Below are 22589 nucleotides of genomic sequence, written 5' to 3'. Positions count from 1 at the left end.
TGGCGATCTCTGATGATTTCTTAACATGATTAGTCCTTCTAATGACAAGGTTGATATGATATACACTTATTGGATAAACATACACATTGGTGTACTTCATGTTTTGGTGTTATTGATTTATGATGATAATGTTGCATATCCATTGGTATTTTAGAAGGATTAATTTGCTTTAGATTGAGACTCATATGGAATGATGGGGACATGCAATCAAGGAAGGGGATCATAAGTGAATTAGAATAACCGTCATATCCTAGAGCTTAGAAATCCTTGCAGAAGAGGAAAATTTGAGAAAAGAATTGTAACATACCCAAAATGTCATATAAATTCAAGATCTTATCACAAATTTATGCCCTTCCGAAGATTTTCCTTTCTAGGCACCACGTCAACATCCATGCCATTTCCATGTGTCATACACATGGAAATCATTTTACGAATGTGTCACCATCATATAATGTTACATCAATAGTACGTGGATGATGTGGCATTCTTTTTCCCATGTCTCACCACTATGTGGGGCCACATCCTTATTAGACATGTCAATGACCCTTCACCCCTTGTATCTGGATTTAGTATTTTCTAATGGTTTGAGGTTAGTCTAATTAACAAAATCCACACATGAAGCCCCTTCTAAATAATGGCTCTTATTGGGTCACATGACCAAGGGTTGGGTTAAAATTCCAAATCCATAAATTTTTTAATTTTCAATATGCAACCCTGAATTTTTTATATTTTTTCTAGGTTATCCAGTGAGTTTCAGAGGAATGAAACTAACTCTAACAAGGTAGAAGACTCATTCAAATATTTCTGAAGGTTTATAAACCTTCACTAGATTTTGAATTAACCTTAGACACTACCCACACCAAGCTACTTCTTTAGCAGAAGACAAAGAGATGATCATTATCCAAATCCAAACTTCACCTGATGGAGTGAGATTCTCCTCACTTCTTTAGGACTACAACCTCATGCTACCACTACAACTCTTAAAATAGAGAGGCCAACAGTTTGTCTTATCTCTAGAAGAAACAAGTTTGCTCAACAAATAAAAACCTTCAAACATTCTTGTTAACAAATAGGTATACAAAGATAAGTGCTCCATCCTATAGATGGCCTGGTAAGAGTCATTCACATAGCAAAATACTTTGAAAAACCCTGAAGCTCAACAAAAAGTATACATTCTTATTATGGGAAAACTTCCCTAGGGTAAGGGTTGAAATCCCCAACAAAGAAGAATATGAAATTCAACAAAGAAACTCAAGCATGCATGCAAACAAAGTTAAATTCACAAGGTAAGCAAATGGTACTCACTCGTAGGTCCTATGTTTGGAGTAGATCCTGCATGCTCCAAACCCTAACGTCTCATTCCAAAGTTGCAAACCTGTAAGATAATCAAGAAACCAAGAGAAAATCACAGAATTCAAAGAATATAAACATTTAAATCAAGTTAGTCCATAATCATATCCATTAGTAATTGAAATTCTTGAAAGATAAACAATGGAAATGGAAACAAAACATGAGTCTCTTTATTGAAAAACAACAACAACAACAAAGAAATAGTTATGACACAACCCGATCCTGGTTGTCGGTACTAGTAAAACCTTCTTCTAGATCCCTCCTACCTAGGCCACTAAGATCTCCTCTCCAATATTAGCAAACTGATATGAGATAAGTGAGCCTAGCATCAAATCAAGGAAACTACAATATCTAGGAGATAGGGGAGTTCTTAAAAGCATGAGATAAGAAGACCTAATATGGGAAATTTTGGTCTATAGAGATAATTGGTCTATTTATATCACTAGAAATTGGTTGGTTGGTTATGCTACATGTTCCTGTAGGTGGGATTTAGATTTAACCCATAAGCCCCTATTAAAAAATAGGTGAATTATATATATTTTCAAATGTTTAAAAATTGTATGTCATAAGATTTAAGGAGAACCACGTACATACATGCTTTTACAGTGGGAAAGTCACATATGGATTTTGAAAAATGCATTTTTTAATGTAATGTTGGGTCTACATGGGAAAAGGGATTATGTACAGGCCAACATAAGTATTTGATGATAAATGTGGAACAATATGCTACAACAAATTCCCCTTAAAGTATGAGGTCAGAAGAGGTTCTGAAGGTCGAAATACATTAAGTACACAAAGGAGAACTCATTAGAAGAACCTAAGAGAATATCATTGAATTCAATCCCCAATCTATACCTACAAAAGGAATTAGAAACAAAAATCGTATCTGAGGCAAGCATACCCATGCTCAGAGGAAAGAAAACATGGCCATCGATCAAGTACATTATGGATCCATCATGATGTATATAAAGCATGATAATGATCATAAGAGTACATAGTGGATCCCACAATAGATCATAACCACAAATAGAACATAACATACCTATGTCTTAGTAGCATATAGGAGGATATTTTTACAAAGTATGAGGTATAATTGATCTAATACTATAGTACCGTATCATATATATAGTAGTGGTATTGCAAAAAACTCTAGTGCCAACATATAAGATGCTACTAAAAATAAGAGTGGGACATAAGAGCGGATGTCACTAGCAAAAATCTAAAGGAACCATTAAGTGATCATGACTACTAACAAAACTCGAGGTCTTAAAATTGATCGTTGATGGTACATTTCAACACTTTGGGAAAATATGAGCTGAAGTCGACCATGTGAGAAATCGTTAACAAACACGTGACCACCCACCGATAATGATAATGGGTGTCAAGGTACCAAGTACAATTTAACAAGTGTGAATAAATATGTTGAAGTATAAAACTTGAAAGAATCCATCGAACATGGGACATTGATGTATTCCCACTGTCCATAGAGATGGAATCTTCCTCTCATGATTACAACCCCAAGGTATTGAAGAAGATTCTAAACCTTATTCATAAATAAATGAGTTGGATTCAATGGGAAACCCACATCAACTAGCACGAGTTAACTGAAAGGTCAATCATTTGGAAGATCAGATGAAAAAGACTGAAAAAACACCACCAAGTATGTCTCTCTCATGCACTAGATGGAATAATGCATTGAAGAGACCCTATGCACCAACCAATAATGAAAGTTAACAATAGAGGCAAGGAATCCAGTAATAGGGTCAAATGGAAACCAAGGTATTGCATGAATCCAAATGTTTGATAATGTAAGTCGATGTTGAAAACAAGGGAAATTACCCAGTTGAAGACCAATGATGTAAATCAATGATGGGAACAAATTCACCCATTAATGATGGAAGAAGGCTAGGGTGAAAATATAGGTATACTCTTAGAGAACTTTTTTAGAGTCGATAAGAGAAAACCTGTCAGCAAGAAGACAATGGGGACCTTCCATACTAACACGAGTATATGACTGAGATGTTGATCTGATACTAAGAGTGGCCTGAAAAATTGGGCATGAATATCACAATGACTCGAGAGACACTGCAAAATAGCCGACAAAGAGTTTAAATTCCCTTGAACAAAAGCACAACACATTTGTGACTTAGGCAACATGGACCAAGATGAACTTTGCATAAGTCTAAGATATAAGAGGCATCAATAGAATCTCCATATTATTGGAAGAGTAACTAATCAGAAGAGTAATGAATCTAGAACAAGGTTTGACTTCTTAAGGCCATACTAAGTCCCAAACTAATGAGGAAAAGACTCATGACAAGGTGCTTTGTTCAAGGGTGACACAAATGACTCTACTACCAAGTTAATGAAAGAAGAAAGAATCACTTCCCATCCCCTCTTTTATTTAATATTTGACTTTTTTTATTATTCAGATTATAAAAATCATGAAAAAGAATAAAACAATGCTTATAGTATAGTGGAGGGAACGAGTTTCACGGGAAAGAAAACTAGTTCCAACACTTGTGTTGTCACTCACTGAAAAATGTGTTTTTAGTTGCCCAAAGGGTGCAAAAGAGAAGAAACGTTTGTAGCCATCTCCCAAACTACAGAATCACTTAAAGCCAAATAATACCCACTCCATTTCATAGTGCTCAGAATGAGCTTTCTAACAGTATATGGAACTCCTCAAATGGACCCCGAAATCAGAAGATATGGCCTGTTAAAGATGGGGGTTTTTCCACCTTTGAAAGGAGGAAAAAGGACATACCAGAGGATCAAGCAGCATGGTATATCGAAAGTTCCAACGATCACCAATTATCAATATTGCAGGTCGAAGGTCCGGGAACATATCGCAAGTCTCAAATCGGTGGATCAAGCAACATGGCAAGATAGAGTATATCGATGATCATCTATCGCCGATATCGAATATCAGAGGTCGAAGGCAGTGATCAGACATGTTAGCGGTGTGAATTGGAGATCAAAGATTGCAACAGTGTAAGATTGGCACATCACAATCAATGATAAAATAAATGACACCCTTCCAAAGTTTCAATTGTGATTAAAAGTTCCTGGATTTAAGCTAATTGTACAAATCACCGAGAAAGGGCCGAAAACATTTAACAAAGGAAATCAACGCAAAACCATGGGCAGGTGGGCCTTTTATTTCTCTCTCTTCTAGGAGGCCATGTGGTAGAATATTATTGGATCTGGTAAAGACATGGTGGCGCTAACGTCAACATGACGTGGTAGTATGGAGGACACATGGCATGCAGATCTGGTATTTTCAAAGGTCCAAAGAGGGCATATCAAGATGACATGTGTTGCCACTCAAGGGGTGCCACGTGGCAGTGATGACATCACATCAAAAATCGCAAATCAGAAGTCGAGGCTTATCGGCACTTTGTAACACAGTGCGCACATGGGAAAGTGCGATAAAGGGGCTCTGATACAGGGGTTGGCCCACAGTCACATAAAGAGCTAAAAGAACTAGGGGCTAAGCATGGAGGGTGATCCGCGATCGACGATCGACGGTTGTGGTGTGTTGTGCATCAAAAGGAATCATCGATTGCGAACCTTCGATAAATGGGCTCTGATAAGGGGCATGGCCTGCGAACGCATAAAGGGTCGAGCACTAAAGAACTATTGCAATTGGAGGTCACAAACATGTTGCGACTCCAATATAAAAACCCCGATTATAATCCGTTGATGGAGGAGATTTGGTATTTGGCCAAGCACCCAATCATATGAGAAGAAAGGCAGATTAGGGCTAAACCAAAGGGGGCCAAAGGAGATTGGGACTCGTTGTTCTGTAATGCCTCTTAGCGTAAAAATCCCAATATAGTGATGCCCTGATAGTGTGGTATAGAGCTTTGAAGGCGGATGGGTCGGCAGCTAAGGCACTGACTTAGGGCATGGTGCATCGATAAATCAGTATGGGGACTCAGGAAGATTAATGGCTTAGCATGGGGCTCCATTCAGATACATAGTGAAGGACTACTATGACAATCTCCACTTTTACTCTGCAAGAGGAAACAATGCTCGATCACTATCAGCTCCAGAGAGTGGAGAAGTCGGGCAGTGAAGGCGAAAGCGACATGAACTGATCGAAAAACAGGGAAACCACATCATGGCAGAGACGTGGCCTAACTAGAGGACATAAAAGGAATGGCTTAGAGATGTCTTCCTCACCATCAGTCATTTTTCCTTAATTTTTATGTATTACTTGCATTTTAAAGAAAGGAATCAAATCCTGATTGTAATCTTTTTCGAGCAGCAGAACTATCGTAGGCCAAGGCAGCTAGTCAATTGGATAGCTATCCCTTGGCTAAGATATTTTGTAAGTGTGGATTCAAAGCCCCCCTTATCTATATAAATAAGGGGGAGAAACACTTAATAGATGTTCCAAAATTATGCACCCGTATTGGTCCAAATTCTGTGGTTCCACTTTGGTTCTATGAAGCTTGTTCATGAGGGACTTGAGCTATAGATTGCTGAATGGAAATGGATTGGTGAATGGGAATAATTTCAAAGATTAATGAAACTCTTTGGTGATTCAAATCATGGAAATGTGCAATATGTTTTCCCTTCTGTAAATCTCATTTCATATATGTTTTTTCTTTCTCTAAAATAATGTGGTGAAGTTGCAGGTTTCACCCTTGTTCATGATTGTATATTTGTTACTAAAGTAGCAATAGTTCCTGTGTTAGCTACATATTTACTAAAGTACCTGTAATGTGCACATATTTACTTATGCTTTTGGTGAAAAATATTCCCATGAGGTATATGGCACAAAACCTTGACTAGCTCTCCACTCTTTCCTCTCTTTCACCTCCTCCCTCTTCCATATGTCTGGTGGAACATCATGGCTTAGGATTTTGCATTGAAACCAACCTTATGCACCAATCCCTCCTCCTTTTCCTCCTCTTCACTTTACTACAATGTCAATATAAAGCTGCATGTTGTTATGTGTCAGCCATTAGAACCAGACATTTATCTCTGAGTTAGGCCCGATTTACCCCTTGAACATTCAAATCCATGTATTGGCTTGAGTTTACCTTAATGAAGGCCTATTGAACCAAGCCCCATTTTATTATATTTTTAACTACGTGACAATTGGAGTGTTGTTGAAACTCTTGACTGATATTCTTCCATGCACTCCTCTATCTAAGATGTCCTAGGCACTGGTCTACAATAAACCCAAAGGTTGTCTCTAGGAAGCTTTCTATTTCTCCTAAAGCACTTGTGCTATAGGTGCCATTAAAAGAGACAACATCTTTCTGGCGTCGTTCTCGGGGAACGGATTAGAATATTTTTCCCTAGGTATGACAAATTTTTACATTCCCTCTGTTAGGTGAGCAAGGGAATTTTGGTTGAAGATCTCTCACCTTGGTGACACCATTGTTTCAATTTTATGGTAAACATCCTCGCAAATCCACTCTCTATATCTCTATTTGATCATCCTAGCTTTCAAGCAGCCTCATACTCACTTTGATGCTAAAGCAGTCGAAAACTTTCCCTACCTTTGAACCTGAAATCACTCACCTAGGAAGGTTTTCAAAATGACCATTCCTAAATTCCTGGCCAACAAATTTTCCCCACTGGATTTTTCTTCTATTATTGGTTATCCCAATCATGTCCCTTCAGTTCATCAATGTAACACCTATTTTCCTAGATTCAATGGAGACACAGATAGAAGGCTTGACCAACACCTCAAATATTTTCATGAATCCATGGAACAACAGGGTATTTTTCCTGAAGATGTACAAATGAAATTGTTCATGTATTCTTTAGACAAGGATACTAGAGTTTGGTATGAGACAATACCTCATGGTAGCATATATTCCTTAGAGAGATTTCACATAGAATTCAATCATTATTGGAAAATATTATATCCACTGAATACTCTGTTTGAAGATTGTTGTGCGCATTTTAATGTTGAAAATGTTGGAAATAATATTGAGAGGGGGAGGGTGAAACAATATTATCAGATAAATAATTTAATTTTCAAAATTTATTTGTATACGCTACTTCAACTTAGTGAACTAGCGTGTATATGCAACTGTACTTAATGCAACCAGCATATATGCAGAGATCTTTTGATTTACCCAAATTATCATGCATTGAACTTTAACCAGTATATCAGGAGTTCATTTGACAGTGCAGTAAAAACAAAATAAAGCATCACACATAAGCAACACACATGAACACCAAGATATAAGGTGGAAACCCAATGTGGGTGAAAACCACCTACTGTTGTCGTCTCTGTCTTCTTTTAATAATAAGAAAATTCTGTTTACAATTTTTGTACTGGTGCAGTCTTATACCAGTAGGGAGGCTTCTACCTGTAGAAGGCTACAACCTTCTCTCATTCTCCAGCTTCTACTGGAAGGGATATATAACCCCCTACTTCTTGTACTAGCTGATATGTTTACTAGTACGTAGGTGCCGGCCTACAGAAGGCTACAACCTTCTCTTTTCTTCCAGAGACCACGTTTCATAAATTTTCAGATTGGATCCATCAATAACATCATCAAATATATCTTCATCAACCAATCTCCTTTTGAACCAATCACAACCGAATCAATCGATCACTTTGACAACCCATCATTCTGATCATTTAGAATGTTGTCACCAGAATGCAGTAACCAGAACCCAATCCAGAACCCAGAACACTGAAATAGCAAACAAAAGTAACTAAAACATCTTTTATAATGTATACGCTACTTCCATGTGTTGAACTTGCGTGCATACGTGCTTTCCTCAAAGCGAACCAGCGTACAGATCTTCAAATCAAATTTATGATGTATACACTACTTTGACATGAAGAACCAGTGTGTATACACTCCTTTTCTAAATTGAACCTGCGTACAGATCTGTAAATGATGATTTAAACATTACAACTATTCCAGACTTCAGTCATACCCAGATCATCATATTTACAGACTACAACATGCGTCAGTTATTCAGATACATGATCAAACCACATAAAGATAATTCACTTCAAGCCTTAAGATCCTGATACATCAATAGATATTATCCTTCATCAAACGCTAAGGTTCATCCTTGGTTCAGATTAAGCACAACACCATAAGCCAATAACCTGCATATTAGATCTCACACTTCATCAGATATTCGATACTTGCACACCTTGGCCTAATGATCTTCTCCTCCTTTTATAGTTTTAGGCCTTTCTCAATACCATGGACCAAAACCACTTAGGACCAATACCTTGGACCCAATACCTGGGGTCAATACCACGGACCAGATACCTTGGACCAATACCATGGACCAAATACTTCGGACCAAAAATTTAGTTTTCCAAGGTATACGTGCTTTTCCTTCTGTGAAAGTGCGTGTGTACGACTTGTATACAGTGAACCTGCGTGTATACACAGCTTGGTCAATTGTGAACCTGCGTATACCTCTCTTTCTTCATTCTGTGAAGACTGATATGTAAATCTTTGTTGTTTACCTGCTATACTGTGATCTTTCATCTGAGTGAGCTAATTCCTTGAAGCTATCCTGCATTTCATCACATTTGTAAACACTACTGTCATGCATTCTGTCACATCTGATATCTCTTCTATAGATTCATCTAGTTACCATATACAAGTGAGTTGTTTTGCTACAAGTGGGTTGCCATCAAGTACGACACATACATCATAATGCCAACAATCTCCCCCTTTGGACTTGATGGCAACAACCACACCAAGTCACACTCCCCCTTTGACATCAAGGGCAAAGGGTGATGCTCCCCTTGAGTGCATGCTGAATTCTCTGATATGATGAAGTGTGTTGATTGAGCTCCCATGATCGAGTCCATGCTCCCCCTAAGCATAAGCAAAGTCTGCAAAAAGATGTTTTAAAAGAAGAACATGACTCTATTCATACATCACAAATGACCTTCCTATCACCAATGACTCATACATACATCTATCTCCCAACCAAGTGGGGATATACCAAATTTGACTCATCCACCAACCAAGTGGGGATATATCAATTGTTTATACATGTCAAAAACAAGAAACATTACATCATCCATCCCATGCAGTGGGGTTACAAATTAGGTCTTTTCATGACCGTTAAAAGATATATATGACATATATAATAGAGACCAAATTTCTTTAAACAAGACCATGATAGTCATCAACAACTATCATATGATCTGCACCATTAGCAGCATCTGTCAATATTATCAACCATGTTCTCCCCCTGAACCGGTTCCACCTGTTCACTGTCAGATCTGATCATTGCATATGTCAGTAAGAGATATCAAAGCATCATCATCAATCAGATATACATCAAGTTATCAACAACTTTATGAGGACCAATATATTTCCACATGTTATCAGCAAATTGAAACAATAATCAAAGAGAGTAGATAATTGACAGAACCATAGCAGACCCCTTTTTTCTGAGTCTGGCCCACTGCTTTTCTTTAAACCAACATATACGCGACTGTGCCCATAGAAACCCGCGTATGTACATGACTACGCTTTATGAAACTCGCGTATAACCACCTTTCTTTGAAGAAAATAGGTTTTAACAGCAATATGATGTAACAACTACTCCTAGCTTTTGCCTGAGATATTCAAATGTCTCTCTGGGCAGTGGTTTAGTGAATATATCAGCAACCTATTCTTTGGAGGGAACATACTCCAATTTGACCTTTTGTTCAAGCACTTGTTCACGTAGAAAATGATATATGATGGCTATGTGCTTGGTCTTGGAGTGCATGATTAGATTCTTTAAAATATTGATGGCACTTGTTTTATCACATAGAATGGAGATGGGTGGAGTACATGTGATCTGAATGTCTTGCAAGGTTTGCATCATCCAAAGTAGTTGTGTGCAAAAAGATGCAACAACCACATATTCTGCTTCAGCTGTAGATAATGCAATTGAACTTTGTTTCTTGCTGAACCAAGATACTAACCTAGAACCCATATAGAATGCACCACCACTAGTGCTTTTTCTGTCATCAACACTTCTTGCCCAATCTGCATCTGTATATGCATGAAGTGTAAGATCTGTATCTCTAGGATACCATAAACCAAATTTTTGTGTTCCTTGAAGATATTTGAAAATCCTTTTGACTGCCTGAAGGTGTGATTCCTTTGGATTTGCTTGGAATCTTCCAACTATTCCCACTGCATGCATGATGTCCGGTCGGGTACCTGTTAGATAAAGCAGACTGCCAATCATGGATCTATAAGTTGGTTGATGTACTGTTGTTGATTCATCATTTGAGCTAATACCGCATCCTGTTACCATTGGGTTACATACTGGTTTAGAATCTTCCATGCCATACTTTTTCAAGATCTGTTTGAGATATTTGGTTTGTGAGAGAAAAATACCATCTTTATTTTTTTGAACTTGTAGACCAAGAAAATAGGTAAGCTCACCAAGCAAGGACATTTCAAATTCTTGTTGCATTACTGAAGCAAAAGTCTGACTCATGGATTCTTCATTGCTACCAAAAATGATATAATCAACATACACAACAATTATTAGCAATTTATCAGTGTCCATCTTTGTATATAGATTGCTATCTGCTGACCCCTTTGAAAAACCCTGTTGGTGGAGATATTTGTCAAGACAGTAATACCATGCCCTTGGTGCCTATTTTAGACCATAAAGAGCCTTTCTAAGTTTTCTTACAAGTTTTGCATCATTTCAAAGAATGAATCCTTCTGGTTGTTCAATATAGACTTCTTCTTCTAAGTCTCCATTAAGAAAGGCAAATTTTACATCCATTTGGTATACTTTGAATTTCTGAAAACTAGAAAGAGAAAGAAACATTCTTATGGCTTCAAGTCTAGCAACAGGTGCAAAAGTTTCTCCAAAATAGATACCTTCTTGCTGAGCATATCGTTTGCAAATGAGTCTGGCCTTATTTCTGATAACTTCTCCATTTTCGTTCAGCGTGTTTTTGAATATCCATTTGGTTCCCATGATATTCTTATCATGAGGTCTAGGAACTAATTCCCAAGTATTATTCTTTTCAATTTGCTCAAGTTCTTCATTCAGGACCTTGACCCAACATTCATCTCCGCATGCTTCATTTACATTTTTAGGTTTAGTGGAAGATAGTAATGCTAGATAGCTTGAGGCTTCAGCAATAGTTCTTCTTGTCTACACACCTGCCCCTTTTTCCCTTAAAATTTGAGTTTCTGGATGACTTTTCTAAACATACCTGGACGAAGTTTTTTCTTTTATTGTTATCTCTTCTTATGGTGCTTCATTGGTTTCTTTTTCAGAACCAGTGTGATTTGATGTGGGAAAATGATCCTCATCTTCTTCATTGTCATAATCTTCGGTCTTTATCTATTTTGGATTTTTCCATGCTTCATCAACCACAAAATCAATACTTTCAATAATTTTCCCAATTCTTTTATTATAACATTTATATCCTTTACTTTGGGAAGAGTAGCCAAGAAGAATACCTTCATCTGCTCTGGGTTCAAACTTATCAATTTTTTCATCAGTCCTTTTGATGTAACATTTTCTTCCAAAAACTTTGAAGTATTTTACAGTAGGGGTCTTACCATACCAAAGTTCATGTGGAGTTTGAGTCCTATTCACTCGAACATTTTCTTGGTTGAGAATAGTGATGGTGATGAATGCAGCTTCACCCCAGAAATTTGCAGGAGTTCCAGATTCATTTAGCATAGCACGAGCCATTTGTTGAACAACTCTATTCATTCTTTCTACCACTCCATTTTGTTGAGGAGTCCTTGCAGTGGAGAACTGCCTTTTTATTCCATGTTGTTCACAAAATTCAAAGAATTCATCCGAGGTAAAGTCCCCTCCTCAATCAGATCTGAGGCATTTGATTTTATGATCTGATTCGTTTTCAACCAAAGCTTTGAAGGCTTTGAACTTTTCAAATGCTTCATCTTTATGCTTTAGAAGACCTATGGAACACATTCCAGAAAAATCGTCAATGAACAATATAAAGTATTCCTCTCCACGAGGTGACTTTTTCCTTGATGGTCCACATAAATTAGTATGAACAAGTTCAAGAGGCTTACTAGCTGATCCTTCCTTTTCGATGAAGTGAGATATGGTTTTCTCACCAAATTGACATGATTTTCACATAGTATTTTCAGGAATGTTGATATCTGGAAGATCATGAACAACTTGGAATCTGCATGCTTTTCTTATTTGAGAAAAGCTTATATGTCCCAATCTTCTGTGCCATAGCCAGTTTTCATCATTTTTTCTTAGATAGCATTGTTTTTGTCCTCCCTTGAGTATGTATAGGTTGTTTGAAGTTCTTGTACCTTTGATCATGATTTCTCCTGTATCAAGCTCACGAACAACACATCCATTTGATGGAAACACTATTTCATTTCCTTGATCACACATTTGGCTCACACTCAATAGGTTATGCTTTAAGCCATCAACATACATAACATTCCTAGCTTTAAATTTTTCTTTCAAGAAAATAGAGCCTTTACCTTTTATGATGGCAGGAGTGTCGTTTCCAAATGAGACACTCTTTTCCTTTTCTAAGGCACTATATGAGTGTAGTTTTTCTTTGTCACCTCTCATGTGTTTTGAGCATCCACTGTCGATGTACCATTGGTTTCTTGTCCTTCTGCATACAAGTCTATACCACATCTTTCTGTTTGCGGTTCTTTCTTTCTCCATATTTTGGGATTTAATGGAGTTTGCTCCTTTTGAGATATTTGCCGAAATTTACTCCTGCATTCAGATTCTTCATGACCAAAGTTGTTACAGATTGAGCATTCTATCATTTTCAAGAAGAGAAAAGTTATTATATGAAATTTTCTTGATCCCTGTCACATTCCTTTGATTTCGTGCTTCTCTAGTCATGATGGTTTTGTAAGCAACACATTGGGCAGCTTTGTGTTCAAAATTATGACATGAGAAACATTGACCATTAAAGAAGTTCCTGCAATTATCGAATCTACTGACCTAGTGATTGTAGTTTCTATTAATATTCATCTTTGAAGCAAATTGAGTATGATTTATTTGAGGTTGGTTTTGGCTTCTATTCATCTTTGAAGTAAATTGAGCCTGATTTACCTGGTGATATGCTCTATGCCTTTGCTAACGATTGTCAAATTGTCCACTACTCTTTGCTGCGTCAAGATAGCTTTTAGTGGAGGTTGACGACTTCTGTGATTAAGATGCTTCTTCAGTATATCCAAGGTCTGTCTTTATCAGAGGAGAATGCTGCACTTTGATAATTTCATTTAAGGTTTTTGATCCTTTAGTAAATCTAAGATTGAGAGCTTTTGTTTTCCCAAGATCCTTTCTTAGACCCACAATTTCACATTCTAGTTTTTCATTATGGTTTTCTCTTTCAGCAAGTTGGTATGTCAAGGTATCTATAATCATATTCTTTTCTTCTAAATAGATTTTGAGTTTAGAGATTTCTTCCTAAAGGTCATCTTCATCTAAAGCATCCAAGAAATCATCATCTTCATAAGCCATCAGAAGTCTATAGTCATTACTATTTTCATCTTCATCACTATTTAATAAACCATCGCTATCTTCATGAGTATAGTAGCTCTTTTTATTTACACTTTGTTTTATATTCCATTTTGCAGATTCCTTCCCTTTATCATTTTTATCTTTATGAGGACATTTGGCAGCATAATGATCGACTCTAAAACAGGCAAAACATTTGAAAGGTAGTTTACCTTTGAATCTTCTGGAACCTCGTTGAAGCTTCTTGACAAAGTTTACTTCCTCTTCTTCTTCTGAAATATGTCCTGATTCATTGAGTTCTTCTTTTCCTTATGCTGAAGCTTTAAATGCGGCTTCTCTCATATCTGATGGACATCCTTTTCTCATCTCAAAGGCAGTTAAGATTCTGTGAAGTTGTGTCATAGTAATAGTCTGTAGATCCTACTTTTCTTCTATGGCAGATACTTTTGATTCAAATTTAGCAAACAAGGATCTTAAAAAAATTTCAACTAAGGTAAATTCCTTTATCCCTTCACCCATATTCTTCATGCAATTAACAACCTCATCTATACGTAGGAAGTAACTAACTACACTTTCATCATTATGCATCTTGAGAGTTTCATATTGAATTCTGACAGTTTGCAGTTTAGCATGTTTTACTTGAGAGTCTCTTTCGTAGCTTAGAATGATTTTGTCCCATATTTCTTTGGTTGATTTGAGCTGCATAACTTTGACAAACTCTGGATGTGACAGAATTCCCAATAATGTATTGACAGCCTTGGCATTGGTTTCATATTTCTTTTTACTTGCCGTATCTGTAGGAATTGCTGATGGAAATGTATATCCTCCTTCCATGATTTCCCAGACATCTGTTCCAAGTGATTGAAGATAGGTTTGGTTCTTACCTTCCAATAAAAAAAGTTTCTCCCATCAAAGATTGGCGGTCTGATGGATCCCCCGCTTTCTTGATTACTCATGATGCTGCATCTTCCTTCAAGCAATCAAGCTTCTTCTGAAGGACCTGGCTCTGATACCAATTGTTGGAAATAATACTGAGAGGGGGGGTGAATCAGTATTATCAGATCAATAATTTAATTTTCAAAATTGATTTGTATACGCTACTTCAGCTTAGTGAACTAGCGTGTATATGCAACTGTACTTAATGCAACCAGCGTATATGCAAAGATCTTTTGATTTACCCAAATTATCATGCATTGAACTTTAACCAGTATATCAGGAATTCATTAGACAGTGCAGTAAAAACAGAATAAAGCATCACACATAAGCAACACACATGAACACCAAGATATAAGGTGGAAACCCAATGTGGGTGAAAACCACCTGCTACTGTCGTCTCTGTCTTCTTTTAATAATAATAAAATTCTATTTACAATTTTTATAATGGTGTAGTCTTATACCAGTACGCAGGCTTCTACCTGCAGAAGGCTACAACCTTCTCTCGTTCTCCAGGTTCTACTAGAAGGGAGCTACAACCCCCTAGCTTTTATACTAGCTGATATGTTTACTAGTACGTAGGTGCCGGCCTACAAAAGGATACAACCTTCTCTTTTCTTCCAGGGACCACGTTTCATAAATTTTCAGACTGGATCCATCAACAACATCATTCAATCATCAAATATATCTGCATCAACCAATATCCTTTTGAACCAATCACAACCGAATCAATCTATCACTTTGACAACCCATCATTCATAATGTTGTCACTAGAATACAGTAACCAGAACCCAAGCTAGAACCCAGAACACTGAAATAGAAAACAGAAGCAAGTAAAACATCTTTTATAAGGTATACACTACTTCCATGTGTCGAACCTGCGTGCATACGCGCTTTCCTCAAAGCGAACCAACGTACAGATCTGCAAATCAAATTTATGATGTATACGCTGCTTTGATATGCAGAACCAACATGTATACACTCCTTTTCTAAAGTGAACCTACGTACAGATCTGTAAATGATGATTTAAACATTACAACTATTCTAGACTTTAGTCATGTCCAGATCATCATATTTACAGACTACAACATGCACCAGTTATTCAGATACATGATCAAACCACATAAAGATAATTCACTTCAAGCCTTAAGATCCTGATACATCAATAGATCTTATCCTCCATCAAACGCTAAGGTTCATCCTTAGTTCAGATCAAGCACAGCACCATAAGTCAATAACTTGCATATTAGCTCTCACACTTCATCAGATATTCGATACTTGCACACCTTGGCCTAATGATCTTCTCCTCCTTTTATAGTTTTAGGCCTTTCTCAATACAATGGACCAAAACCACTTAGGACCAATACCTTGGACCGAATACCTGGGGTCAATACCTCGGACCAGATACCTTGGACCAATACCATGGACCAAATACTTTGGACCAAAAATTTAGTTTTCCAAGGTATACATGCTTTTCTTTCTGTAAAAGTGCGTGTGTACATATGTGACTTGTATACAGTGAACCTGCGTGTATATGCAGCTTGGTCAATGATGAACCTGCGTATACCTCTCTTTCTTCATTCTGTGAAGACTGATCTGTAAATCTTTGTTGTTTACCTGCTATACTGTGATCTTTCATCTAAATGAGCTGATTCCTTGAAGTTGTCCTACATTTCATCACATCTGTAAACACTACTGTCGTGCATTCTGTCACATCTAATATCTCATCTGTAGATTCATCTAGTTACCATATACAAGTGAGTTGTTCTGCTACAAGTGGGTTGCCATCAAGTACAACACATACATCATAATGCCAACAGAAAATATTCCTGAGGTTAATTATCTTGCTGAAGATGTTTGTGGAGCTCCACTCCAAGAAAACATCTACTCGCATCAAGAAGCATCACCCAATGATCAAGAAAGAGAAGAAGGAAACATCATCAAGCTGAAATAAACCCTCAGAGATCTTATTCGTATGAATTTGATGTTTCTCCTTCTTATGATGTATATGACTCTGATGGAGAGTCAAGTGATGCAGAGACACAATGCTCCCAGTCATGGGAAGCTACACAAGAAGAGGAGGCCCACCAGGAGGTTAATAAAGAGGCACCAGTTTACAATGCAACATCGTTCACCTGGAGAAAAAGATCAAGAACCTCCTTCTATTTATGATTCATATTATTCAGAGGAGGATGAGATGGTCACGGATTTTCAAATGGATCTGCTTACAAGAAAGTGGGGAGAAATCTCTCAACAACAAATTTTTCAAGAAGAGCCTAAAGTTGAAGGACCAAATAGAGTTTGCAATTGCCTGTTGTAGAAAGATTCCTGCCAAGAATTCTCAGTAGACCGTCTAGTCTATGACTATTACAGTTCAGAAACTGAAAATTTTATTGTAGATTTCCAATAGGGTTGGACCAATTACAAATGAGTAGTAAAAGATTAGCAACAAACTTTTCTTGAAAAATCTAAGGCTGAGAAATTGAACAATATTTGTGGTTTCCCTGACCAAGAAGATAGTGGTCAGTAGATTGTTTATGAAAATAAGGTAGCTGCAAATTTTCCTTGTCAGTTCTATGACCCTGTAGTTGATTACATGACCACATTCGTAGGCCAATAGCAGAGGTTATTCCTAGAGTATGCATCATGTTCTTTGTATGGAGACTTTTCATGGTGCATGCTTGTTTTGTTTTTAATTTTTAGCAGCATGGAGGCATAAAGTCCAGTACTATAATGATGGCCTGCCTCCATCGGAGGGTTGAACTCACTTAGGTGAATTGTGCCCTGTACATAAGTAGGAGTTGTACATAAATAAGCTCACTAGCTGAGCATTTACTTTCCAGTTGGTAGATTTATTTTTCTGCATTTCAGTTTGATGAGGAAAGGAATCTCTGTGAATAAAGTTTCATAGAGATTTTATGGATATATAAGTTCATTATATTTTTAACTCCATGCCTAATGGTGAAGGCTACTAGTCTGCAAGTTCTCAGCACCTTGCCAGCAAGGCACTGTCCCTAGTTGGATCCAATGTTGTCACTCACTAAAAAATGTATTTTTAGTTTCCCAAAGGTTGCAAAAGAGCATAAAATTTCACAGCCATCTCCCAAACCACAAAATCACTCAAAGCCAAATTGGACCCACTCCATTGCATAGTGCTCAGAACAATATTTCTAGCGATATATGGAACTCCTCAAATGGACCCTGGAATTAGAAGATATGGCCTACTAAAGATGGGGGTTTTGTCGCCTTTGAAAAGAGGAAAAAGAGCATATCTGAGGATCAGGAAGAATGGTATATCGGAAGTCCCAGTGATCAACAATCTTTGATATCGTAGGTCGAATCTTGGGGAACATATCTCAAGTCACAAATCAGCAGATCAGGCAGCATGGTAGGATAGAGTATATCAGCGATCAACGATCGCCAATATCGGAGATTAGAGGTCCAAAGGCAATAATTAGACATATAATGTGAGTTTATTTTGTTTATAATTAAATAAAGTTCTTTGGTTTTGCCTCATTTCCAGCGAATATCCATAGCCCCGACGCAGTCACTTAAGAAACCACAATCATTGTTTTACTGCCAATGAGCGTTCATAGCCTCGACAAAGTTACTTGTGTCACCTCTTTGTGCAGGAAGCCTTTCTCATGCCTTCACCCTTTTTATTTATTATTCATTGCATGCATTTTTTGCATTATTTTGGGCATTTTGTGCCAAGGTGAATGAGGGGCCCCAACTTATTTTATGATTATAGAGGTTCTTCCTTGAGTTTCAGAGACTTGAAATATTTTCTGAAATGGGTTTTCTCACAATTACAATTTTCTCCCCATCCCTTCTCTAATAAATGGGTCAAAACATTCACACACATAATTCATTGATTCAATACCAATCAAGTCATTGAGATTTTATTAAAGGTTTAGGTTTTTATAGCTTACTAGAGTTACCCATGACTCGGTTCTTATTTTATGCTTAGACGATGTCGATTTTTAAGAAGTATTCTCTATCGATAACTTCATTTGATGAATTGATTTGAATTTATTAAACATGACTTCATCATTAAGTAAATTATACATAAGACATCAACAAAAAAATTATATTTGGACCATGAAGAAGTAGCAAAAAAAAAAGAACACACGATATTACCCTGGGAAAACCCTACCATGGGGTAAATCCCAGCCAACCTTTTCCTTAGAAAATTAATGTAACAAGAGATACATTAAATTAAACTGGTCAATGAGATGACCACCCTCCAAAGACCAAATCATCCCTCCTCCATTCTCTCCAAAGAAGGTCTACACCAAAGTCAAGATATTTTCATTTAAGTTTGCGCCATAACTCGTACTCTTGTAGTCATATACGTCCTTTATTTCAAATTCCAAATGCACACCATAACATATAGGTTTATTTTAGAATATAAGGTCATAAGAGCATTGAAGTCCAACCTCTTATCATTAACTTATAGCTCAAATTGTTTCACATAATTTGTGCCTTAGGTCCACACATGAAATCATTGAACTTTTGCACTTCTCCATAGAGAGATATGCCTAAAAATATTGCATTGCTCCACTGAGTGATGAGCTCCAGAATTTGTGCATTGTTCCATATATAAGTACCTTCAGACCTATACTCTATTACAGTCTCAAACACTCACTTTTACAGCCTCATAATTCACCTTCAACAGAGATAACTTAAACTTCAAAACATGCATGAGAATCCATAGAACATATGCATATATTCTTAGCCCTTTACTTTTGAAATTAGCCTCAAGGTCTCAGCCCCCTTTGCCTCAAACATAAACCACAAATGCGACCCAGAGAAATTCACATATGAATTCTTGGCCCTTTACTTTTGAAATTATCCTCAAGGTCTCATCCCCCTTTTCCTCAAACATAAACCACATATGTGAGCTAGAGAAATTTGCATATGAAAGCCATAGAAAAATTAAACCTTTTCCTTAGAGATATGCCATATGCTGCCTCAGATCAAACTCGAAATTATGCGATTAATGGAGATGAATTGGCTCTATTTATAATTGTTCGTCCATGTGAAGGGACATGTCTCTTGGGCAAGCCAACTTGACATTTTGAGGGTTGAATTGGTCTTTGTGGAGATAAAATGCAAATTCAAAAATTTCATTTTTCCACATTTTGATGACCTTTGTAATATTTTTCTTTTGAATAAAAGTAAACCTTTTTCTTGCAAGCATGAAGAATATGATTCATATAATTTTCTTTTACAAAATATAATTCATTGTGTAAATATTACAAGCAAAAATGAAGATAGACCATAGCTACAAATTTCAACACTCCCTCTTATCTATGGAGGTATTCATAATGACTATCTAGATGTCCTCTGTATACATAATATCTCTAAGGAAAGCTTCAATTCATTGATAACATCATCATCCAGGTCAACACCCTTGACCTACATTAACATCATCAATATTAGCATCATAATCTACCATTAACATCTGCTAGTGGCCATATCTGAGGCAATACCAAACCCATGGCATATAAAAAACATATTAGGAATCACTCTTCCTGAGTGATTGGTCTTTAAATTCAGGACTCACTCAGAGTGATTGGTCCTCAAATCTCAAGACCTTTCACTAGGCCAAAATTCTGAGATACTACAACTTGCAAGCACTCACTCACCCTTCTTGGTGACCACTCTAGGCCAAAACCTCACTCAATCCTTTCTAGTGTGTGATCAGAGTCTAGATGTTGCAAGGACCTCATTCCACCATTCTTGGTGTGTGATCAAGGTCCAAGACCTCACTCCACCCTTCCTGGTGTGTGATCAAGGTCCAAATGTTAAAAGACCTCGCTTCACCATTCCTAGTGTCTGATCACGGTCCACCTCTGAAAGACACTCATTCAACTCTGCCTATTGAGGAATATGGGCCTCTCGAACCCATTCTCCCTACTGGGAGAATTTCCATCTATGTTGCAGAAATATCAGCACTCCCTCTCAATGAGGGGTAGTATCCACAAGTATCAACTTGTCTTTGAAGTACACAAACTTCTCCATAGGCAACAACTTTGTCAGAATATTAGTTGTTTGCTCATCAATGGAGATATGTTCGAGCCTTATCTCTCTCCTCTGCACCATGTCACAAATGTAGTGGTACTCAATCTCAAGGTGCCCTAACTTTTCATCATGTTGTCACATGCACCTTTATCAACCAATTGTGCAAGCCACAATCATATTGCTTCATATCTTTCATTTTAGGTTGCAACATACTCGGACTTTGAGTGCAACAGATGCATGTTCCCTGCTCATCCATGATATTCAAAGTCCAATCAGAAGAAATATACAACTCCTTTTGTTTTTAGCACTCATTTCCCTACATTTGAACATCTTTGTTTGATACATATTTCAAACCATATATGACTATTCCATGTCAAGTTGCACCATGATGGCACCTCAATATATGTTGAGTTATATTCCTTGGCTCAACTAATGTGTTTCCTTCACTTGATCCATCATCCTATTTACAACAATAATTACCCTAACTAGGTATTCTTTCATAAACAAATTTTTTCATGCATAACCTGGTCACTCCCTCTGTCACTAATGTTACCAACTATCAAGTCAAGACCCGTCATTTTGAGTTTAGAGGTAAAAAACAAAGGTTCTTGGAGAAGCCTTGACTTCTCCCTTTAGAGAAAATATTTCGATCAATGCATCTCCCTCTGGCACATAGGCTCTCATGATTTTGTTAAATTTATATAAGATCAACCTTGATTGATCAAGGTGGATATTGGTAGCCGCCCGCCTATTCCACTAGGATCTCCACCACAGTTTATTTCAGTTTCCTTAATTGTAGCACAATTTACTATTTTTGGTAGTTTTTCAAGTCCTAAACTTCTAGAGTCGTTTTGAGGCCCTAAACAACATTTTTTTGGAAAATGCGTAAGCCCATAATTATTGTTAGGGGGTTGCACTTGAAATTTGTTTTCATTGGATAGATATTTCTAACAAGCTATCGTACGCATCGAACAAAGATCATATGCCAAAGTTACGACCCCCGGAAGTTGATGTACCAACTAACCCCAACAGGGCCCACATAATTTTTGCGCTTCATCTCCTAGGGTTAGGTTTTTGGATGTTTATGCCTTTACATTGTTTCCCAATACTAAAATGGTCTTTGAGCCTCATTTTAACACAATTCATAAGGCATGTATCCGCCACATCTCTTCTCATAGATAAGCTACCATTGCCTGAGCTAGTTTGTTTCCATTTTGCATGTAAACAATTTTTAGTATTTGTTATTAATAAATTGAAGTTCAATTTTCTATATAGCTCTGTGTTTCTATTTAATTATGTATTTCATGTCATTCCCGCATAAATCTGGATCATTGATCCATCAATCCCATAGGATTCTGTACAAATCCCTCCTTCACGAGCATAAGACTTCTTCAAATACCTCACAAGCTTGAGGTGGCTCTTATGTACACTTCTTCGATCTCTAAATCCATGAGATGTGATAAAAAATCATAAATACAATAAAATTTCAATAGAGGTGTATTGTTGTAGCGGCTACAACCACCCTCCAAAACTTTTCCTATGCTTCATTTTGGAGCTTCCCTTCTAAATCACAACAGCTCATCTCGCATTGATCCAAGTACTTGTGCTTTGATTAAGCCTCATACTTTGCATCATGGCTTATTTTTGCTTACTTGATTTACTATATAACCCACAGGCCGATCTCTTGACTTGGTTTTCATCTAATTCTGGTCTTGTCTTCGAGAACTGCGCAATCCTTTAGGGAAACCAGTCTTACTCTCAGGAATTGTGCATTTCAAGCTGATAGTGAACCTTCAGCTCCAAAATTGCGCAGAGCT

This window comes from Pinus tabuliformis, chromosome 9, assembly GCF_031772625.1.
Source record: "Pinus tabuliformis cultivar Carrire ecotype Pingquan chromosome 9, CPIR1, whole genome shotgun sequence".
Classification (NCBI taxonomy): domain Eukaryota; kingdom Viridiplantae; phylum Streptophyta; class Pinopsida; order Pinales; family Pinaceae; genus Pinus; species Pinus tabuliformis.
This window is presented reverse-complemented; position numbering follows the sequence as displayed.